This window comes from Dermacentor variabilis, unplaced genomic scaffold (assembly GCF_050947875.1).
Source record: "Dermacentor variabilis isolate Ectoservices unplaced genomic scaffold, ASM5094787v1 scaffold_16, whole genome shotgun sequence".
NCBI lineage: Eukaryota > Metazoa > Arthropoda > Arachnida > Ixodida > Ixodidae > Dermacentor > Dermacentor variabilis.
In genome coordinates, this window is record NW_027460324.1 from 9,738,576 (window position 1) to 9,763,038 (window position 24,463).

Sequence of the window (24,463 nt, forward strand, 5' to 3'; positions counted from 1 at the left end):
CTCTCCGCTCCTCTGTCTCCCTGTCGTGTGACCATAGGTCGGCAGTGCGGGAGAATACTCACTCACACTCACTTACCATAATTTTTCCAGGCCCCGCACTCACTCACGCTCACCTACACTCACAAGTGCCAACTCACGCTCGCACTCAACTCCACTCACACTCGCGTCCATTCACACTCACTCGCACTCACTTTCGCTCACACTCACTCGAACTCGCGCTCACCTCCACTCACTCGAACTCGCACTCAAGTCCACTTACACTCCTTGGCACTCGCTTGCACTCGCATTCACCTCCGCTCACACACACTGGCACTCACTCAGACTCGCCTCCACTCACACTCACTGGCCCTCACTTGCACTCGCCTCAGCTCACACTCACTCGCACTCACGCTTTTTAAATGAGTGCGAGTGAATGTGAGTGAGTGCACTTTTGAGTGAGTGTGCTGCCCTCTACCACTCACAATTCGTGTATATTCAGACCGAACCTTCCAGTTTAGCACCTATTACGTCTGGAGTGTGAGAACGCAGTGTTTAGGGCCCAGTTTTATTTTTAATATACATAAACTATTCGTCTTCCCATTTACATGGTAACATCCGCCTCTTCACTGAAGACAAGCCACGACAAGCATGCACAGAACCAAAGCATGATCTCTTTATTCTCCTTCTTCTTCCACCCGTTCCCACGCCATCTGTCCTTTGTCATCACGGCCCATCAAACTCTCCCGGGCTTTGTTTCAGTCATCCGCTGTAAATACAGGATGACATTGGCATGGCTTCTATTTTCATCGCACCGTTTTCTGTCATGTAGCCGATGGTCTTGAGTACTCCTTGTTTTGTAGCCAATTTTACCATTTTAAACGGACCCACAAGTTTTGTGTTAGGACAACCATATCCTTTCCGCACCAGAACCATATCACCTAACGCAATTGCGGGAATATTTGTGTTATGACGCTTGTCAAATGCTCTCTTCATCACTTCCCTGTGCTTCCTTTGCTGTTCTGAACTATTCTTCATTTCCTGCAAGTTAAGCTTCTCTGTTATGCCAGCTACATCGTCCGCAGGCAAACAGGCAGTCTCCTTAAAGGCAGCGTATTGAAGACTGCATCCGAGAGTGCTCGTATGAGATCTATTGTGGTGCGACACAGCTGCTTGTAGGCAACACTTCCACCCTCCTGGGAATCCTGCGTACATACTTATATGTTGTTTTATATCTTGGATAGCTCGCTCTGCTAGTCCATTAGCTGATGGATGGTATGGTGCTGTGAGCTTCAGGGTAATGTTTTTGTCTTTTGCCCACCTTGCAAATGCCTGACTCTTGAATGCAGGGCCATTATCGTATATGACACATTGCAATCCTTTAAACATGTCCCTATTCAAGAGAGATATGACAGCATCAGCATTTTCTTTTCCTGGCTTGGCAGCTAGCATCCTTGAGCATTCGTCAATGTACACTAAAAAGGAGTGTGTTTTCTTCGCTCCTTCGCTTTTTTCCTTCAGTTCAGCGAAATCAACATGTACGGTTTGAAACGGCACATTTGAATTAGGTGGAAAAATCATGCTGTCTGTCTTCTGCTTATATTTTGCTTTGTTCCGTTGACATTGTTGACAAGAGCTAATGTAATCGCTAATATATTTCTTCATACCGGGCCATGTGAATCTTCTCATTTTGTATTATGTTCTCCAGAAGCTGTCATGCCCTCCTGACTTTGGACTGTCGTGATAGAGGTTGAGAGCTTTTGTTTCCAGTGTATCCGGTACGTGAAACTTTCCATCGAAGTACATCAGATGTTCTATGCCTTCCCACATTTTCAATGAGTTCACACTTTCCTCGTTCCCACAGTTACTAACAATGGGAAGTCGAGAAAGTGCATCAGCATCTGAAAAATCTTGTCTGCTCCTGTGTGCCACCTCAAAATTAAACTGTTGAATTTCACTGATCCAGCGAGCGATCCTCCCTTTCGGTTGACTACCATTCAGCAAATGAATAAGTGCCTGATGGTCAGTGAGCAGTTCGAATTTCGTGCCTTCTAGGTACTATCGAAAGTTACTAATCGCTAGTACAACAACCAATGCCTCCTTTTCAATTGTGCTGTAGTTTTGTTCAGATTTTGTGAAAGTATAAGACTAATATCCAACCACTTGTCTTCCTCTTTTGCTGCCACTTGTGCTTCGTTGGTACAGTACACCACTTGCTCCGTAGTTCGATGCATCGTTGTAAGTTCAAATGGAACAGTGAAGTCCGGTGTTGTGAGGACCAGGTCTGATGATATGGCTAATACCAAATCTTTGTATGCTTTCTCACATTCTTCAGTCCAAATGAAATCTGTATTTTTATGGAGTAGGTTTAACGATTTAGCTGGTGCTGCAAAATTCCTTATGTAATTTCTAAAATGTCCTGCAAGGCCAAGAAAAACTCTGACTGCATGTACATTGTCTGGCTTCTTCATCTGTCGTACACATTCCATGGACTCCTCTTTTATGCTGTTTGTGACTCCGTCCAAAATGCGACCGAGAAATGTAATTTTGTGTTTAAAAAATTCACTTTAAGTTTGGCTTCACTTAATGCCATCACAAGAGATGTCAAGTGTTCGGCATGTGATGTTTCATCCTTGGAGTAGACTATGGTGTCTTCTACATACACATTACAGAGTAATTAGAGAAATGGCTTGAGAGCACTATTCATCATCTTTAGGAACCATGCTGCACTGTTTTTGCATCCAAAAGGCAAATGACTATATTCGTACACATCAAATGGAAGGACAAAGGCTGCATACATTTTCCTCTTCGAGCGGAATCTGCCAAAATCCTTTGCAAAGGTTTTGCAAAGAATATTTTGCAGCCTCTGGTTTCTTCAGTTATTTCTCATTGGAAAAGGAAAAATGTCCGTCTGGCTATTCAAGATCCAGTAATCAGTACACATTTGCAGAGATCCATCTTCTTTCGGAGCCAGAGTAATAGGTGAGGCGAATGTCGACATCGATGGCCGTATTATTCCAGCATCTTGACATATTCTGGATGTCATTTTTCAACCAAGGTTTCTATTCGTGTGGCATACTGTAAGGCTTTTTTCTGACTGGCGTAACATCTCTCAGCTTAAAGGGAACAGTGGACTGTTGCCTAGATGGATAAGTTCAGGGAATTTTTCTCGAATGTCTTTTTCACACTTAACAAGGCGGTCCGTGATGTTCAAAGACTCGTACGTTTCTTTCACCACAGTTACTTCATTCCAGTAAAGGTTTAACTTAAGTGTCTTCATATTTCGTCTCAAAAGTAAGAATTTATAGTCGCATCTCTTCAGGACAAGGGCATCGATACTAGCCCTCCGGCCTTGATAAGAGACATTGGCTTTCGCCCATTTATTACAGATACAGACGCACCACCATCAACCAATGCATCAATATCGTCTCCATTAATATTCAGTTTAATGTAGACAAGGCTAAGGGCTGTTAGAAAAACAGTAAATTTTTGTCGTCAGGTGGGACTGGACACCCTCTTTTATTAGTTTTTGGCTGCGCTTCCTCTGAATGAGAGGCTACAGGATCAGCGTCACTGCTGTTAGTGGAGATTAAGTTGATGACTCGATTTCTGCCATGAAGATTTTCGAGATCGCGAGACCTCCATGGAGCCCTTTCGAAAGTTTGATCTGTTCGACGCGCATTTCGTGGTGTAAAATCAGTGCAGATGTTTCTGAAACATCCCAACAGTTCTCTGATAGGTTTAGGCGACTTTATTTTCACCTTCCTCTGAAGTTCCTTGGGTAAGCCATGAAGAATCAGTGGCACTACTGCGAACTCTCGTAGTTCTGTGTTCGCCATCTGAAGAAGACGTCTTTTCTCGTAGAAATATTCTAGGGCCTTTCCTGAATGATATTTATAAAAAATAGCTCGGACCCACCTTTCAACCGTGTTTTCGTCAAAAGCTGCCGAAAAGCTTGTTCTCCACTGCTTCCATGTATCCGTCATATGGCCGGCGTAATGGATGTCATACCACTTTTTGGCACGTCCGCTGAGAAACTGACGCATGTTCCTGATGCGATTGCAGGGTTCCTCCCAGGAGTTCTCACACGCTTGTTCGTAGAACTGGATCCAAGTCTCTTTGATGGAGGCTTGAGCTCTCCATCAAAAAAGTCGGGCTTCACCATCTACTTGTTTTGTCGCTGTTGGGCTTGAATAACAGTCAGAAGATTTTCCATGAGTTGCTGCTGTCGCTGGGCGTGTTGCTGCTGCAGGCGAAGCATTTCTAGCAGGCACGAGTCCATGGAAGAATCGGTCTTGCTCAGTGCAGTTCTTGCTGTCAGCTGCACCAGCGGCGTCATGATGTGTTCTTGAAATTCAGAGTGCTTCATTCTTACCTTCACTGAAGCTTGAACATCAATCTCCTGCAATGTCTTCCCAGCCTTTTGGGCGACAGACTCGTGAAGCTTGGGAGTCATGATGTTCTCTGGCAAATCATACTTGATGTATTCATCCACTTCACACATTGAAAAATACGACTGATGTTGCGCGTCCCTGGCTATACTCAGCGTTATCCACATAATAGAGGCTTCTATCCTATCGTAGACTGCGCCAATGTTACATCGTAGACTGCGCCAATGTTACATTCCACGACAAGCATGCACAGAACCAAAGCACAATCTCTTTATTCTTCTTGCCCCCCGTCCCCACCAGATATGCCCTTTGTCATCACAGCCCACCAGATTTATAGACGAAGGGCCTGACCCGTAGTACTGCTAGCAAAAAAAATCGGTCCCCGTTACGCCCCGCGCACCGCCGAAATGTACGCCTGCAGAGAAGACGTGCTTCACTGCAACTAGGGTCCCTAGCAGTGTTGCCAGGTCGGACAACGTGGAGTAGCCCAAAGCTAGAGAAACTGTAGCCCAAATGTAGCCAAACACAAAAAGAACAAAACAAATTTGTAGCCAAATATAGCCATTGTTATTTTCAGTTTTATCTGTATATACATTTTCGCATTCTACTACGGTAATCGCTTGTTGTGCAACCCATCGTAAAAAAATGTCCGTGATGCCGTGACGGTCGACCCTTGACATCTACAACAGCTAAACATCTTGAAGGGGCAGCGCAATATGACGAAGACAGAAGGCAGGAACACACAGGACAGCGCTGATCTCACAACTAACTTCATTCGAAGGCATACACAAACTCATGTACACAACCCATAGCCACGTGCTCTCCCATCAATGGCGTCATTAACAGTGCACAGGCAAAAAACGCAAAACCCTGTAATCTAATGTTACACTATGAGGCGGCTTAAAAATTCAAATTCACTGTCATGCAAATTTAACGATGGCCTGCTTACGCAACGCGACTCTTTTTTTCCTGATATAGTAGACCTCCATAATCTCCCTCGTGGTCTCCCTCGATGTCGAATGGAAGCACGAAAAAAAAACTTGAGGTCTCCTCGATTTGGCTGCACTTTTTGCACTAGTTCAGAGAAGTGTCGTGCCAGTGCAGCGCCAGTTCTTCAAGTGTAAGTGTAGCGCGACACTAGCGCTCTCAGTGCAGCGGTCATATCGAGGACAAAAGTGCAAGAACGTACAGGCCTTCGTCTGCTGCAACTGGGCGACTGTGGCTTTTCTTTTGTTGGTGTGTGCCGCGAGCTTAAACGTGTGCGCAATGGCCTTTCTGGTCCTGTGGAAAGAATTTATGTATTAGTACCTAGAAATTAGTTCAACTTCGGCATCATTATTCAGAAAGCATGACCGAGCGCGGTTTCCACACATTTCTGAATCATATATGGCACAACGTTTCAAACGACTTACCGATGTGGTTTTTAACGTCGAGGTAGCGGTAAGCTAGTGAAAATTAATACAAACGACTGTGACCTGAGGGAAAATCCCGGCCTTCAGTGCACTTAGCAGTAGCTGAACCTGGAAAGCGCCCTTAACAAGATGCTGCGTACACATTCTGAAGAAAACTGGCGTCCGTGCTGCGTTACTAATAACAGGCGCCGTCGATGCCTTCTACCAACACCCGCATGGCCACGGAGGTGCATGTGTCGTCTGCTATCAAAAGCCTTGCACTACGTGCACGAGAAAAGAACTTGCGGAGAATCTAGTGCCGAAGTGTACATGAACTCGTGCAGCACGACATCAAATCGAGTGCCGAAGTGCAGGTGGCGCTAGCTGGACTGGCAAATCGAGTGCTAGAGTGCTGCACTCCCTGAACTAGTGCAGAAAGTGCAGCCAAATCGAGGAGACCTTTGGAGGACGCTTGGAGGACAACTGGTCAGAAAGTGTTGTGGGATGTTGATGGAAATGAACTGATCATGATTTATGGCGATAGAAACAGGCACGCTGTTCGGGATTGAAATAGGGATTATAATTTAAAATTGGCAAAGAATATCTCAAAGGCCAGTAAGTGGCGAGGCCTGGCAATGAAATCTTGGTACTTCGAATGTAGTCTATGCGATTACTGTAAGTCGGCTGTTATTTAATACAACATAAATATTGCTTAAAATTGCAGTTGCTATAGTATTAGACACTTGCGCTTTATTCTATGCTTCGGAAATCAAAAGCTCACGCATGGCTACGGCAACACGCTGAACTGCGTATCACGCGTAAAATCGTCGTTTCGTTTTCAATCCGATTGGTTTCGCTTTGAGTGTTTAAATACCAAAGCAGTTGGGCAGGAAACAATGGAAACACGTAGCTGTTACGGCAAAAGTACTTAAGACTTCGGAAAACATGAATCGCAGGAACGTCGAATTGTTAGACAAACTACTTTGTCACACTTACGGCCGCACTTGTCTGCCTCCCACGAATTCCTGCGTATAATCACTATCGTGCTCACCTACCACCGCTGCCAACAAGCTGCCAGTGAAAGACTACATCCTCACTGCAGGTAAAAAAATTCTGATAAAAAAATGTTCCACGGTCTTTTCCACGTTACCACTTCATAATTACACACTCTGACTAGCAAACTTTCTATTGCATTAAAAAATAGGTACCATGAAAATTGGCTCTCGGCTCTTTAGTATTCACAATTAAAGGGCCACTGAAACGGTTCGGACAAATTTTGTAGACGTGTAGGGTACAGCTTAAGTAGAACATTTGCACCATAATTTAAGTGAAGCGTTACGTATTAATGGAGCTACAATCGATTAGAAGCTACCCTCCTTCCTAGCCATGCTTTTCCTCCTCAACTTGTTCGCCGAGCGAGTGGGGCTAAGCTCCGCCTTCACTGGTTCAGCGTCACGATGCCACGTCACATAGTCCACTTCCGGTTGTTTTGGAGCCCGCCCCCGCCCGCGCGAGACCGCTCCGCTAGCCGCTTGGCCGTCGACCCCAAGCGAGAGCTATCGAAGCAGCGTGCGTTGCGAGCATTCTGTCGTAGCGCCGAACGTGTCTTGTATTCCGGTAACCACAGGCAAGCTGGTCATTTCGGCAAATGACTGTAGGCATAAACTCAAGCTGATGAAGGAACTTTAGCGTAGACGTACGTGAGCGGCCTGATCGGTCTGCACGGTCCATACACTTGTTGGTGCAGCGCTTAACCAGCCAAACAAAGCGCTAATATTGCTCTAACCAAGTGTAAAACATTTTAAACATTTATAAAAACAACGTGTTCATTATTACACTCCTGCGAAAAATACACACCAGCAGCAAAGAAGAATACACTTCGTTGCTGCTACTGTGTATGGTTGAGCTCTGTGCCACCAGGTGGCCGCACCGTGCAGACCATTCGCATTTGCCCTTCTGCTCATCTCATGGCTCATCCCGTTACGGCAAAGTCAAGCGGCCAGACTCTGTCCCCTTGCGCTTGCGTTTTCCCTAATACTGGACTCGGGAAACGCTATTGCGTTAGTAATCTTCCGGTGTAAAGTGACGGCCACAAACGCGCAAATCCTGGCGCCGATCGGATAGCGGCAGTCCGATGCGCAGCAGCCAGTTCGCTCGTACGCTGCCTTGCAGAGGGACACGATGTCGCAGCTTGACATATTGCCAGTCGCTACGTTTGCAGTCCACAAGGCAACAAAGTCGAATCATAGCGCTCGCGAAAAGACTGAGACCGACTCTGACCGCGGAGCTCTCTTCAAGATGGAGTACGTTGTAACACAAGCAGACGACACATGCTGTGTGCTGGAAGTGCTTAAGTGTATTGAAAAACTATTCTTGTGCATTCTCTTTATGTTACTTTCTTTTCATAAAAACAAATTAACTAACATTCCAACTATTACAAAGATCATTTGTTTACCATAAAGTTGGAAAAATTATCGATCACGCGCCCTTGTCAGCCAATCGGATAGCTCGCCCCACTGACGTCATATGGGTGATTTCGGTCATATGGGTAGGGGCGGCTTAAAATTCCGCCGAGCAGTGCGCTGCGATCGGCAGCGATGTGCATATTTAAAACCTTATAATAAATTACACGCTTTACGCGGAGCACTTAGATGTGTCAATTAATGATCAGAAGGACCTACTCTAACGACTCAATACGTTTGTAGAAAATCGTCAAAAGCGTTTCAGGGTCCCTTTGAAGGGACCCTGAAACGCTTTTGACGATTTTGACGATAAGCACTCCACACACAACCAGGAAAGAAAGAGCGATATCGGAACGCGCGTCTCATTTTTCATGTTATTGTAGCCGTGGTTGTAGGCGACTGAGTAGCCTTATCAATATACATATTAAACTTTTTTTTCGAGTCCGCCGGCAACGTCTTTCGTCCACAAAACCGAATAATCCTTTGGTAAAATGAAGTGAAAGTACAGAATTTAATGTATTAAACAGTTGCAAGCATGATAATTCACCCATATTTCGTACTTGTTGGTTCCAAATGTTCTTGCTGTTCAGATTGGTTTACCGTAGGGCATTTATTTTTGCAGTAGTGAAGCGGTGCATCACGCTCGTGCAGAAAAATAATGCATCAGTTCTAATAGCTTCATGACTTTCATGCATTTGCTCGTGGAACTAGCAGTGTGATCACTTCTAGTGTATAAATGAACCCACAAATGTTCTCATTTGTGATCTTAATAGTACTTGTGCTGTTGACATGCATTGTAGTTAGGCAGACATCAATTTTATGGACAATAGCAATATTTATTTAACATGCTGCTTAAGCACCCTAGAACAGACGGTGTACATTTGCATGTGTTCTGTAGTCGCAAATCATTACAACATATATGTCACACCTTTTTGCATTTCATATTGCAAAATTTTGCTTTTTCAATTTCTGATTCAGTCAAAATTTCTGTTCCAGACATGCAGTAATGAGGACGGCACCAGTATAAAGCAACACACTCCACGCACTAAACAGAAGCTGCTGCCTGCTACAACAAGGTCATTGTGTGGACATTGGCTACTACTACAAGGTAAACAACACATGGTTCAGAAATAAATATGTTTGATATATGCTTTATTGGCTTGCTGTTTGCAGCAGATATGAATGTTTGTTCATATTTATGGTTCAGTATAATTGGTTCGAACATATAAAACACACATAAATTTGGCTAATCTGTGCTGTATCTCATGTGTCACCGTTTTGCCCCAACAGAGTCTATGCCAAGCACATCTTGGTCGTCACAGGAGCTCCTATCTGCGCCAACAGGAAGGGGCTGTAGCCGAATTTGCAAGGCTTTTACACCAAGAACAAAGAAGCACATGCAGAAGAATATGAATGAGATATCAAGTCTGCAGAGGACTGTGTCAAGACTGAAAAGAGTTTCAGCCACCATTCCACCAGCACGGACCTTTGGCTGAGTCATCCAGGTAACTCAAAAAGGACTTTCTAGAAATTCGTCTTCAGATGCACCTGCAACATCTGACCAAGCACGGACGACGCTGGCCAAAAGATCGAGTTCCATCAGTTTGCCCTTAATCAGCTTCCTAGCCATGTTAATTCCGTTTGTGCCAAGTGTAATTTTTCTTCTATATATGCAAGCTTTCTCATTGCCCATTTTTGTTAGAGATCAGTCATCCTCATCCAAATATAAAGGTCAACCGATTCTTCGCTGATACTTAATACCAGTCACTGTCTAGCAGCCTAACATATCTGTAGCAGTATCTTCTAGTGTATGTTGTCATGCGCAATTCCTCTCCTGAAATAGCTGATGCAGCATCGATATGCGTCTTGCATTAACCTATGCACATGTGCTATGCACCATTTTACTTTTCTTGATGTTTTTAGCCTTCAATTTGCTTGCAGAGCAGAGTGGCTTCTCTCTTGAATGCAAGCTTTCTCATTTTCCATATTCCTAGTGTCGTTGATGATTGCTCCTCTTCCTTGATAGCCTGGGTCTTTGTGCAAGCTACACTGAAGTGATTGATTGCAGAATCTGGTTTTGCTGCCACACTTGGTTGTGGTAACTGTGTTACGTTTCTCAGATGTGGGGGCCTGGTCAGTTGCATTGGTAAGCAGTCCCTTGAGGTAAGCATTTGCTCCTGCAGTCCGCAAAGCGACATAGACTCCCAGTATACACACACCGTAACTGGTGCGCCCCGTTCGTTCTGGCCTGCTGCAGCCATGGGCAAATTGTGCTTGTGGCCTACCTCGGCCGTGATTTGCTCAAAACGGAGACCAGCATATGTGCTTACATGGTTCGAAGTGTATGAAGTTGATAGCCGTATGGGTGGAAAGGCCCGCAAGAATGGCTGCCGAAGGTGATGCCCATAAAAGCGACTTGTCCACATTGCGACAAAGTGGGACTCAAAGTGTGAGCCACACATAGCGGCCCCCGAAAGAAAATAAATGTGCAGGTTGGAAAGGAGTTAACGCTAAAATGCCGGGTAGTCCATGTCGCTGTGTTGGTTGCGGCAGCAGATGCCTACGTCACCTGATTGCTTCGCAATGGAAGTTGCTCATCTTCAACGGCAACTGTTGGTTCAAACAGGTGCGAGGCTCTGTCCAATCTGTTTGTACCGCAGGTTGTCGCTCGTTACCAGACCACCACATGCGACAAAGGCAAGCATTATGCCTGGAAGATGGTTCGTAGCCAATGTATAATGTATTGTCTGAACCTCATGCGGTGACTGATTACTGTTTAATTTTGCTGTTATGTCACTTGGTTACGCTCGCAGCTTTATGTTTTTCGAATATTGCGGCCTGGTCGGTTGCACTGGGAAGCAGCCTCTCGTAGCAAGCATTTGATCCTGCAGTCTGCACAGCGACATAGACTCCCAATTTATGCACACCGTGATTCGTGCTCCCCGTTCACCCTTTCCTGCTGCAGCCATGGGCAAATTGTGCCTCTGGCCTTTCTCGGCCGCGATTAGGCATGAATAGAGACCAGGATAAGTGCTTACATGGTCGGACGTGTATGAAGTTGGGTGGAAAGGCCCGTAAAAGTGGCTGATGAAGGTGGTGCCCACGAAAGCGACTTGTCCATATTGAGACAATGTGGGACACCAAGTGTGAGCCACGCATTAGCAGCCTCCGAAAGAAAAGAAACGTGCCGGTTGGAAAGGAGTCAATGCTAAAATTATGGGTAGTCCATGTCGCTGTATAGGCTGCGGCAGCAGATGCCTGCGTCACCCGATTGCTTCGCACTGCAAGTTGCTCATCTTTAACAGCGACTGTCGCTGCAAACAGGTGGGACACTCTGTCCAATCTGTTTCTGCTGCTGGTTGATGCTCGTTACTAGACCACCACGTGCGACGAAGGCAAGCATTACGCCTGTAGGTCAACGGCTGAATGTACCGTAAGAGACCCGTGTATGTGAATGCTCACTGTTGCCATATGGTTTGTAGCCAATGTATAATGTATTGTCTGAACCTTATGTGGTGATTGATTGCTGTTAATTTTGCTGTTATGTCACTTGGCTACAGTCGCAGTGTTATATATTTAGAATATTGCGGCCTGGTCGGTTGCACTGGGAAGCAGTCTCTCGAAGTAAGCATTCGCTCCTGCAGCCTGCACAGCGACATAGACTCCCAATTTTCATGCACCGTGATTCGTGCTCCCCGTTCGCCCTTTCCTGCTGCAGCAATGGGCAAATTGTGCCTCTGGCCTTTCTCGGCCGCGATTAGGCATGAACGGAGACCAGCATACGTGCTTACACAGTCCGATGCGTATGAAGTTGATAGCCAGATGGTTGGAAAGGCCCGCAAAAGTAGCTGATGGAGGCGATGCCCACGAAAGCGACTTGTCCATAGTGAGACAATGTGAGACACCAAGTGTGAGCCACACATTAGCGGCCACCGAAAGAAAAGAAACGTGCTGGTTGGAAAGGAGTGAACGGCTGAAATTTGGGGTAGCCCATGTCGCTGTGTAGGCTACGGCAGCAGATGACTGCGTCTCCTGATTGCTTCGCAATGCAATTCGGGCATTTTTAACGGCGACTGTCGCTGCAAAGAAGTGGCACACTCTGTCCAATATGTTTCCGCTGCTGGTTGTTGCTCGTTAACCTGACCACCACGTGCGACGACGACGGTGAGCCGTTTACGAGCTCGCATCAATGATTCCAGCGTATCTTGACATGCAAATTTTATTTCTGCTATTGCACGAGAATGTACACTGCTTGTCTTCTGCCAATAAAATCGCGGGTTCTGTTCACTCACTTGTGGCTTGTTTGTATGGGCGTCAGTAGAGGCTCTTGGCAATTAGAACGCACCAGCTACGCGGCAGCGAAGGCATTGAGGCATGCCGCATAGCCTGCAGGGCAAGCACGGTGCGTACCAGCGTACGCGACCGGCAAAAAACGGCCATATTGAATTTTGTTCTAAAAAAAAAAAATTTGCACTTCCGCTGGATGGATGGATGGATGGATGTTATGAGCGTCCCCTTTGGAACGGGGCAGTGGCTTGCGCCACCAAGCTCGTGCTACTATGCTGCCTAATATCCTACCTAGATTCACCAATGAAAAAAAACCACTATGAACTACCACGTCCAAATTTTCTGATACCCTATTGCGAACTGTGCTTTTGTACGTCTCCGTCTTTTGTCGTTTCCCTACTTTTCTTCCACCAATCCTCCAATCGCCTCTTACTGATGTCTATTGCGGACCTATTTGCTTTACCACTGCTCCCGCTGAACCCAAGGGCTTCAAGGAGGCCAGTGGTGCCTAAATCGACCGCTGGATAGACGTCTTCACATTCTAATAAAATATGCTCCGTCGTTTCCCTAGCTTTACCGCAGCAAGCACATGCTTCTTCTTCCTTCTTATATCTCGCTTTATAGGTGCGTGTTCTAAGGCATCCTGATCTCGCTTCGAAAAGTAATGAGCTTCCCTTTGAGTTATCATAAATGGTTTCTTTCCTAATTTCGTTTTTTCCCCTTAAGTAGTTACTCATGGCAGGTTTCTTTTCCATTGCCGCCACCCATGAGATTAATTCAGCCTCTCTGACTTTCCGCTTGACCTTCTTTGTTGCTGTGTTGCCCACCCCACAGGCCGCATACTTGCTGGTAAGCTTCCTAGTTCTTTTCCTCCACTGTGAATCAATGTTTTGCCTGTACAGATACCTGAACACTCTCCCAGCCCATTTACTTTCCTCCATATTCCTCAGCCGTTCTTCATACTCAATTTTACTGCGAGCTTCCCTCACTTCAAAACTAGTCCAGCCCATATCCCCTAGCACAGCTTCATTTGTAGTCTTCCCGTGAGCGCCCAATGCGAGGCGACCCACTGACCTTTGGTTCCCGTCGAGTCCTGATTGTACCCCTGATTTAAAGCAAACAACCGCATTTCCAAAAGTAAGTCCTGGAACCATTACCCCTTTCCACATACCTCGGAGGACCTCGTACCTATTGTATCCCCATAGCGCTCTGTGCTTCATTATGGCTGCATTTCTCTTCCCCTTGACTGTTATGGTTTTTTCCTGTGTTTCCATATATCCGTTGCCTTCGTTTATCCATATACCAAGGTATTTATATTCTGTTACCCGAGGTATTTCTTGGCCCTGTATCTCCACTGTCTGTTCACTGTTTTCATTGAATACAATAACACCTGATTTTCTAACACTAAATTTCAAACCTAAATTGTTGCCTTCCTGTCCACAGATATTAGCCAGACGTTGCAAATCACTTTGCTTGTTTGCGAGCAACACAATGTCGTCCGCATAAAATAAACCTGGGAGTTGCTGCTCTATTACTGTACCTGCCTGTTTGTATGAGAGATTAAACCCGATATTACTTCCTTCTAGCGCCCTCTCCATCCTCACCGTGTACATCATAAACAGCAGCGGGGATAAAGGGCACCCCTGCCTCAGTCCCTTGTTGATATGAACTTTCTCCGCGCTCCTCATCCCCTCCCATTCAACGCAAACAGTATTTTCTAGGTAAATCTCTCCCGAAAGCTGTATAAAATCGTTACCTAAGCCTTCCCCTTCCAGAATATCCCACAAAATGCTGCGGTCTACGTTGTCGTATGCTCCTGTAATGTCCAAAAAGGCCACATACAACGGTCTGCTTTCTGCTTTTGATATTTCAATACACTGAGTAAGAACAAACAAGTTATCATCCAAACGCCTACCTATTCTAAAGCCATTCTGAAGCTCTCCCAAAATGCCATTATTTTCTGCCCATGCTTGAAGCTTTAATTTGATTGCCTGCATTGCTAGCCTGTATATTACCGATGTAATGGTCAACGGTCTATACGAGTGAATTCTGTCTTTCTCCCCCTTACCTTTATAAATTAAATTCATTCTACTTTGTCGCCAACTGTCTGGTATTCGTCTATCTTTTAAAGTTTTTTCAGCTGCTTTCACGAGAGCAATTCGGATTTCGGATTGAGCAACGTCATCTGGCGTCCGCCTAAGTAAGTTCCATGCGCTGCCGCTGCTTATTTTCGAACCACGGCGGAAGGTACAGTTTCCCTTCTCTAATTTGGTTCTTTATTCTATGGCATCATGGCGTCTCGCTTGTACTGTCGTGATATGTGCGTGCAGCCGTGTGTTTGGGCTTTATAAGTTGGTTCTTTATTCTATGTTGCGGGTGTGGTCCATGTTGGCCGTACAGGTGGCAGTTATGCAACCGAGGGATGATCCTGTTGAAGTTTGCGGTGATATGCGGTTTTCAGCGGTCACGCCTGTTGCAGGAGTGTCACTCGACGAGGTTACGAGCTCGAAGCTGTGGTCAGATTCCTCGTTGGCGTTCCGTAATTCTCTTCGCACGGGCGCGGTATGTTGCAAATGCCGCTTTCGCTATCTATCGTCGCGAAGATAGATCGGGCTTTTTTATTATTATAAGCACTGGTCCAGTTGGGGTAGGGCACATGTAACCTACAAACGGAAGTCTCAGGAGAGCACCTGAGATTATAATAAAGCAGGCGGCGCAGGAACTCCAGGGCACCCAAGGGACAGTGGGGGGATCAAAGCTCGAAGCAGAACGGTACGTAGGTTGGGGCCGCCGAGGCAGGTGTGTGCCAGGGAGTGTTCGCGCGGACAGCTCCCCTGGCACGCGCAGCAGAGCCTCGCAAGGTCGAGATACTTTAAAGGCACCTGCGCCCATGATCTTTCTTTTGCCTCGGTGCAGTGTGCACGATTAAAGAATAATATGGAGGGCATCCGGTGCAGTCGCGAATGCGTCATGACAAATGTAGCTCGCGTCGCCTGGCGTGTGCAGTAATATCGGAGCTGGTTGTGTGAACTTTATGCATAATACGCTTTGTTACGGTACCTTAACGCAATGGGTCTAGAGGACGGTGTTGGTACATTTTTTCGTACCGCCCTAATCCTATACCCTCTACTACAAACACACACACACATACCCCCCTCTTTTTATGTATACATACAATTCCTTGCCATGACGGATCCATAGCCTCCTTTATTTTTGAAAAATAGAGGAGGTTATGGACCAATTGACCAGTTCAAGTTGTCAACTTGTCAGTAACTGTCATAGGAACCACGGTATTAAACACAATTCCACGATCGGATTGTTTACTTTCATTTTATGTTGTAACACTGAGGACTACATAGAACTTTATTTTGTATATATGAGAGAAGTATGTGGATATCACGAGCTTAAGCCAATGTGCGATACACAGACAAAGCAGCTGCTACAACATGAACTGCATTGAGGGTCACACAACACATACGTAATTAAAGGTGCAAAATATAGGGGGAAGCTTCAAAATACGCTCTGTAGCACTGCAAAGTATAACATATATTGTATGTGTACAATAAATGTTTAAAAATACAATGCATCAATGTCCCATTTGCCTTCAAGTTTATTATCAAGTTCAAGTTTACTGAAGTTTATTATGAGCAGATGTACAACAGGAATCTACTGACACACCCGCAGTCAAGGTGGCTGTTCGAGGTGTGCTGGCTGCCTCAGTGTAAGAAAAAGAAATTGGGTGAATGTCGACACCAGTGCCACTGCTTCTTGCCTCTGACCTGCACGTGCCTCCACGGCATCTTTGTGCACGAGTGTGCTGGCGTGGAGAGGCGTAGGAGTCATCCGAGAGAAAGAGTATCGTTTACATGGAGAAGTGGCTGTTCATATTGCCTGCCGCTTTCCCTCAAATGTTTCCTTGGCGACTAGGGTGACACACCCGCAGTCAAGGTGGCTGTTTGAGGTGTGCTGGCTGCCTAAACGAAAGAAAAAGAAAGAAATTAGATGAATGTCGATACCAGTGCTATTGCTTCTTGCCTCTTACCTGCATTTGCCTCCACGGCCTCTTGGCTTGCGGAGTCTGTATGAGGGAGCTGCTGTGACTAGGCGTTAGCATTGTCTAAGCAAAAAGAAAAGGCCATTCAAATGGGAAATTATTGAAATCAATGCAGTTATGTCTGCTTCTTGCACTCTTCTTGCCCAAAAATTTTCAAACGCAGTGTCCAGTACACACCAGGACTTTGACTGTTTCTGCTTTTTACCTGCAGGTGTTGCTGCGAGACCCTTAGTATGGCTGCGTGCAGCATTGTAACACTTGGTGGAGGCATTTGAAGTGGTAGCCAAAAATATAAAGAATCATCCTTGTCTGCACGAATGCTTTCAATTTCTAAATGCAGTGGTAACTATCACTATTAGTGCAAGGCCCCCCACATCTATGCGGCAAGTTCCATAGCTCGAAACTGAATTTTTCCTTTAGTGTTTCACAAGGCGTCTGATATGTCCACATTAGATGTGATGTGTTTGTTTTTATTTATCCCAGTGTGGAGAGAGCATCATTAAATTGTTTTTTTTTTATTTTTGCTTGTCTTGTTTTTTGATTTATTTCTGAATTTATCAAGCACCAGTCTCATGATGCTAAAATGACTTATGTAATGGCAATCAGCTTTTGTTTTGCAGAAAAACAACGCATTTCCTGACCCATTGTTTGACATCCCCTCACTCGCATAATTTTGCAGAGTATTCTGCCTATACTGACTTGCTTGACCTCCACTAAAGAGTCTTGCATTTTCAAATACGACTCTTTCCTTAAAATCATTCGACACTTCTCATAATTTCTGTACCTTGGGCTTCGATACTCTGCATTCACCATTTTTGCTTGTTTCTGACTAAAAATGTCTTTTTTAATTTAGAGCTTAAATTTTACCTTTGGAACACACGGAAGGGCTTGCCATTGCATATCTGCATAAAAGGGAAACATGTTTCATTAAACATTTGCAAAATCCAATTGAAGATTGATGAATGCAGCTTGCAGTGTGATATGACTGAATGAGCCATAAAAGTAACTCATCTCACTTGGTAAATTAAAGCACATATTAGTGTGATGTGCAAGATACGTTACACTAACGTGGTGGGTTCTCTTGCTTATACAGCAAAATAATCGGTGCGCGAGAAAAAAAATTATTTTTGCATACCCCTTGTACACACTGATTTAAGGAGAATAAGCTGGAGCTGTCCACATGATCTACTTATTTTACCTGCGAGTATGGTCAACAAAAATGTGTCCCAGCTGCTTAGTCGTACTCGGGATTATGTCAGTATTGCATATGTGCCTGTTGTCTAAAATAATTGAATTTTGAAAATGCTCGCAGGGATCTGATGTGCATATCTTCAGTTTATGGATACATGTAAAAGACTCAGCATCAAGTGCAAGTGAACGTTCCCGCAGGCCCAGAGTCAATCATGCAAATAGATTCGCTGCACAAATTTGTGACCAGAAAAGATATTCCACATGAAATGGCATGCAAGGAAGTGTTGAAAATATTGCACAGTTAATAAAACGCCTACGCTATTAATATGTGGGTTGATGCTGTTGGAAACTCAGCGCTGACGCCCGTTGTTGCACCTGGGTCGCAAGCCCCAAGGGTAGCGTTGGCCTGGCGGCCTGGGGCACAACTGGAAGCATCCGAAGGTCCCGGCAAAGCATGAGTCGACTGGTAACAGAACAACTTGTTTATTCTAGCATAGCATAAGAGCGGGCGGTCAGGTCGACCGAAGTGGAGAGACGGGAGAGCACGTAACTCAACTGAAGAAATCGGAGCCTCCCTCTTGGCGTCCGGGGGCAGCTGCTTTTATACTCTCGCAGTTGAGGGCAAGAAGGAACGCCTCTATAGACGCGCACGTGACTGTGCCGCTCGGACACGTTGGGATGAGTAGGTGGCGCATCCGCCGGGCCGGCGCCGCTCGGAAACGTTGGGAAGAGTAGGTGACGCATCCGCCGGGCCGGCGCCGCCAGACCTCCTCGCCTCACAGTTGGGGGAGCTCCTCTCCCCGGCTGCCGCGCTTTGACAAGCGTGGGCACCAACATGCACACACGCACACCGAAGACACGTGGCATTGGAACATGCCTGGACGCGCTTGGCGGGGAGGCGTAGCAGCGGCGCCGAACGGGCCAAAATGTCCGCCGCTTTGAACGAAGCCCCAGCGTCCGTTGCATCCGCGCCGGCTATACCGCGCGTCGTAGGTGAAACGTAACAGACCGCCCCGCCGGGGGAAGGAGATCCCGATGGTCAGGGGACTGCATCCGCTGTCCGGAGGGATGTCGCTCGATGATGCTCATAACCGAAGTCAGGCGTCCCTCGACGTTTCTTGAGCGCAGCGCACAGAGAAGGCCTCGTTCTCTCGTTCAGGTTCACACAGGACACTGCAAAGTGACGTCGGGAGAGTTCACATTTTTGTTCTCGTTCCCGGCAAGCGTTAGAACTACGCCGAAACTCAACCGCTCAGTCAGCAAACACGGCACAACCCTCACTAAGCCCTGCCAGGCTCTTTCCCCTTTTATACCACTGCCTAGTTCCTTACAGTAGTCTAGCAGCACTCAGACCGCGTCCACAAATTGGAAAATTGCACTAGAAAGCACATCATCACTTTGAAACACTACACAAAAGCAATATGTTAAAAATCCTGCCTCAGGAAGAAAAACACCAGTAACAAACAATTTTGAGGCTGATTCCTACGTTAGGGGCTTCGACTTAAGCCATCGGCGCTACCGTTGAGACTCCCCTTTTTGTAACGCACCTCAAAGGAATATTGTTGCAAAGCGAGGCTCCAGCGCAGGAGGCGGCCATTTTGGGGAGAGATGGTCTGCAGCCATTGGAGAGGGCAGTGATCCGTCTCAATGATAAACCTCGAGCCGGCTAGATAGCATGACAATTTCTGAACGGCCCACACGAGACACGCACACTCTTTCTCGGTGGCGCTGTACGCCTGCTCACGACTGGTCAGCTTACGACTAGCATACAGGACGGGGTGTTCCACTTCTCCATTTTCCCGTTGGCACAGAACAACGCCCATGCCTCGCTCACTAGCATCGCACTGAACAACGAACCCTTTTGTGTAGTCGGGCGATCGTAGCACAGGCTGGCTTGTTAGGGCGCTCTTTAGGGCGCTAAAAGCTCTTTCCTTTGTCTCGTCCCATACGACTGTTTGGGGCTCTGTTTTTCTTAGAGCGTCCGTCAGGGGAGCCGCGATATCAGAGTACCTGGGGATGTACCTCTGATAGTAGCCGGCGACACCTAAGAACGACCGAATATCGGTCTTCGTGCGCGGTTGCGGGAAGTCTCGCACAGCGGTCACCTTTATTTCAGAGGGGCGGCGACGACCCTGACCAATCACGTGACCGAGGTAGACAACCTCGGCCTGTGCTAACTGGCACTTAGGAGCCTTGACTGTCAAGCCCGCTTCGCGCAGGCGGGTTAGCACTGCCCGCAAGTGTGCCATATGCTCAGACCAGGATGCGGAGAATATCGCTACGTCGTCTAGATACGGTAAAGCGAATTCTTGCTGTCCCCGCAACACTTTATCCATGAGGCTTGAAAAGCAGTATGGCGCGTTCTTCAAACCAAAACTCAACACTTTAGGACGGAATGTTCCCATTGGTGAAATGAACGCCGCATACCTACTAGCCTCTTCTGTAAGTGGAACCTGCCAATAACCCCTGACAAGATCTAGGGTGCAAATAAACTGAGCGCTACTAACTTTCTCAAGGCGCTCCTCGATGTTAGGGATCGGATAAATTTGATCCTTAGTGATGGAAGTAAGCCGGCGGTAGTCGACGCAAGGACGAGGTTCCTTGCCCGGTACCTCAACTAAAATCAAAGGGGAGGTATAATCACTCTCACTAGCCTCAATAACACCGAGCTGTAGCATTTTCTTTACCTCAGCCTCCATAATATCGTGCTGGCGGGGTGACACCCGGTACGCCTTGGATCGTACTGGCTCTGGGGAGGTAAGTTCTATATCATGAGTAAGTACAGAAGTCCTACCAGGCCTCTCAGAGAACAGACCTTGAAACTCTTGTAAGAGCTGGTGTAGTTCGGTTTTCTGCTCAGGCGACAGCGGCGCTTTACTGATAAGGTCACTAATGACTTGACCGGTGTCTTCCCTGTTCGTCACTGAGCCTAGTCCCGGAAGCTCGACCGGAAGCTCTTCAGGAACGTTTACCGTCATGCACACCACTGCTTCCCTTTGTCTATAAGGTTTGAGCAGATTACAGTGGTAAACTTGCTGTGCTTTCCGCTTTCCTGGCAGACTCACCACGTAGTTAACGTCCGACAGCTTTTGAACAATCCGTGCTGGGCCCTCCCACTGCACGTCGAGTTTGTTTTTTAGCGATGTGCGCAATATCATGACCTCATCGCCCACCTCGAAACGACGGGCCCTGGCTGTCCGATCATAATAAACCTTGGCCCTCTGCTGGGCCTTTGCCATTGCTTCACCTGACAACTCCTGTGCCCTTCTTAAGCGTTCGAGGAGCTTAAGCACGTACTCCACCACGACTGGGTCGTCGCCCCTGCCTTCCCACGATTCTCGAAGCATGCGAAGCGGAGATCGCAGCGAGCGACCGTACACCAGCTCAGCTGGCGAAAACCCCGTAGCCGCATGCGGCGCGGTCCTTAATGCAAACATCACCCCAGGCAGACACAGCTCCCAGTCAGTTTCATGTTCAAAACACAATGCTCTCAACACGCGCTTCATGACGGAGTGGAGCTTCTCAACGGAATTCGACTGGGGGTGGTACACTGGGCTGTGTAACAGCTTTACCCCGCACCTTTCGAGAAAGGCTGTCGTCAAAGCGCCAGTAAACACTGTGCCCTGATCTGATTGGATTTCCGCCGGAAAACCAACTCGCGCAAATATGGACAGTAGTGCATTGACTATCTCAACTGAGCTGAGTTCTTTAAGCGGCACTGCTTCAGGGAACTTTGTCGCTGGGCAGATCACAGTCAAAATGTGTCTGTACCCCGTGGTTGTTACCGGCAGAGGTCCCACTGTATCAATAACGAGCCGTCTAAAAGGCTCCGTAATGATAGGTACCAACTTCAACGGCGCCCTCGATTTGTCCCCTGGTTTGCCCACCCGCTGACAGGTGTCACATGACCTCACGAAGTGGTCTGCGTCCCGAAAACACCCTGGCCAATAGTACTCTTGCAAGAGACGGTCCTTAGTTTTCTTAACTTCTAGGTGTCCGGACCACGAACCCCCATGCGACAAGCGCAACAGATCCTGACGATAGCATTGAGGAACGATCAGCTGATCGAACTCCACTCCCCTGCGGTCTAGATACTTCCGGTACAGGACCCCACCTCTTTCCACAAAGCGAGCATTTTTCTTGGCGATACCTTCCTTGACAATGCAGCGTATGTTTTCTAGGCTGCCATCCTTCTTTTGCTCGGCTATCAAAGCCGACCGGCTGACTTTTAGCAACCTATTAAGTCCGTCTGACGTAGGCGCGATGAGCAAATCTGCAGATAGCTCTTCTAACTTTCCCGCATCGGGAATTTCCTCTCCAGTATCTGGTGCCTTTAACGTTACAGGCTCAATTTTATTCAGTTCGGGCGTGCTCTGAATATCAGCTTGCTGCGCCTCTGACCCTTTTTCATTGTTCGACAGCGTCGGCCCCGCAACTACCGCCTTTGCAGCGAGCTCCCGAACCTTCGATCTGGTTAAGGCCTGAACGCTAGCCTCACCAAACAAAAGCCCCTTCTCGCGCAGGAGGTGATCGGACCTGTTCGAAAATAGGTACGGGTACTGGGGGGGGCAGCATAGATGACACCGCGGCCTCCGTCTCAAGTGCTCCGAAAGGTCCTTCAATAAGCACTTTTGCTACGGGCAGACACACGCTATGAGCTTCCACGGCTTGCTTGATCCATGCGCACTCGCCCGTGAACATATCGGGTTCTACGTAAGAGGGGTGAACTACATCCATCGTAGCTGCGGAATCGCGAAGCACTCGGCACTCTTTCCCGTTCACGAGGAGGTCTCGCATGTAAGGCTCGAGAAGCTTCATGTTCTCGTCAGTGCTGCATAATGACAAAAACACGACTTTTGTTTTTGTTTCTGGACACTGCGCCGAAAAGTGACCCGGCTTCTGGCACGTATAAAGTATAAACCCCATGCAAGCGATCTTGCACGCGACAGCGACAGGCGACGCGATGGAGATGGCTGTCGCGTTCGCTCGTCGCCTACAAGTTGCAGCCCATGCGAGCGATGACTTCGAGCGACGTCTCCCCAGTGTTGCCGGTATGAGGGCAGCAATATAGGCGCCGAAACTAGCGTGACGCGTGCTTTATTAACTTAAGTTGATGTATTTTACTGTAAAAAGCAGCATAAAATATTTCTGAAAGTCTTGCAGTAGGTTCTTATCCTCGCACCTATAAAAATTCAATCGTTTGCTCGTTCCGTGCGACAATCGGAAGTACTGGAGTTACGTACATCCAGTTCCGGCTTTGCGCTATTGGCTAGTCGCTCATAGCACTTCCGGGCGACGAGCGACGAATTCTAGATTTGCAAAACCGAGCGACCGCGCGACAAGACTGAGCGATCTGTTCAAGCGACGGCCTGATCCGTCGCGCAAACCCGTCGCTCGTCGCTGTCGCGCACAAAATCGCGCTAATGGGGTTTAGCCTTAACAAACGCGCGCTTGCCTCGTCTCGAACCGCTTTCTGCGTTCGGCTTCGGCTGCCGCCGTCTCCTTAGGTTCGGTCGCACTGCTTTCACTCGCATCCGCACTACGTGTGTTCCCCTTTGCTCTCATGGGTGTGAACTTCGGCCTCTCAAACTTCGATCCAAATTCACCCTTTTGACCGTCCTTAGCTCCGCGAGCCCGACGCGTCACAAACTCTTCGGCTAGCTCAGCGGCTTTAGCCACCGTGCAAACGTCTGGCCTATCCAAGACCCAGTACCGCACGTTCTCAGGTAACCGACTATAAAACTGTTCTAGCCCGAAACACTGCAGAACTTTCTCGTGGTCACCAAACGCTTTCTCTTCTTTGAGCCACTCCTGCATGTTTGACATAAGCCTGTACGCAAACTCCGTATATGACTCACTTCTGCCTTTCTCATTTTCCCGAAACTTCCGACGGAACGCCTCCGCTGACAGCCTGTACTTTTTTAGCAGACTCGATTTCACTTTGTCGAAATCCTCTGCCTCCTCTCTATTCAAGCGAGCGACTACGTCGGCCGCCTCGCCGGGTAACAAAGTGAGCAAGCGCTGTGGCCACGTTTCCCGAGAGAACCCCTGCTTCTCGCACGTTCGCTCAAAGTTAACCAGGAACAAACCAATGTCCTCTCCAAGCTTAAACGGCCGCATCAGGTCAGTCATTTTGAACAATACTCGTTCTCCTGCACCGTGTGCCTGACTTCCATTACGAGCGCGTTCCATCTCTACCTCGAGACGCTTCATTTCTAAAGCGTGTTGACGGTCGCGCTCTTGTTGCTCTCGCTCTTTCTGTTCTTTACGTTCACGCTCTTCTTTCTCTTTCTGTTCTTTAATTTCGCGCTCCTGTCTTTTTGCCGTCTCCCTCTCCTCAATGGTCTCAAGGCATTCCGACAGCTCGTCATCCTCAGCTTCTAACTCAAGAATAGCCCTTAGCAGTTCTGGTTTTCTGAGTTTGTCTGAGACATCCAGACCCAACTCTCTTGCAAGCTCCAACAATTTCGGTTTGCGCAACGACTTCAAATCCATGGATGCTCTGAATGCTGCTTTCTCTACTGCCTATTATTGTCTTGCCGCAAACTAACCCGGCAGCAACGACAACCACAATTACCAGCTCTGTTTCTTACACTAACAAAAGCCTGGCAAAACTCAGAAGAAGAAAGTCCCGCACTCACCAAACCTCGCAGCCAAGAATTCAGCGCAGTCGTTCCGCTGCAGGCAACCAGTCATCACACAGGGCTCGTT

At 47.3% G+C, this 24,463-nt stretch overlaps 1 long non-coding RNA gene across 2 annotated transcripts in view; it reads right to left on the reverse strand.

Moving 5' to 3' along the window:
* Nucleotides 1–12,647, reverse strand: part of LOC142568059 (uncharacterized) — a 37,660-nt gene extending 25,013 nt beyond the window's left edge. For both annotated transcript variants that reach the window (XR_012825359.1, XR_012825358.1), the window contains exon 1: nt 12,513–12,647. This is a non-coding gene — a long non-coding RNA (uncharacterized LOC142568059). The remainder of the gene's footprint in view (nt 1–12,512) is intronic.
* Between the last annotated feature and the right edge of the window lie 11,816 nt (nt 12,648–24,463).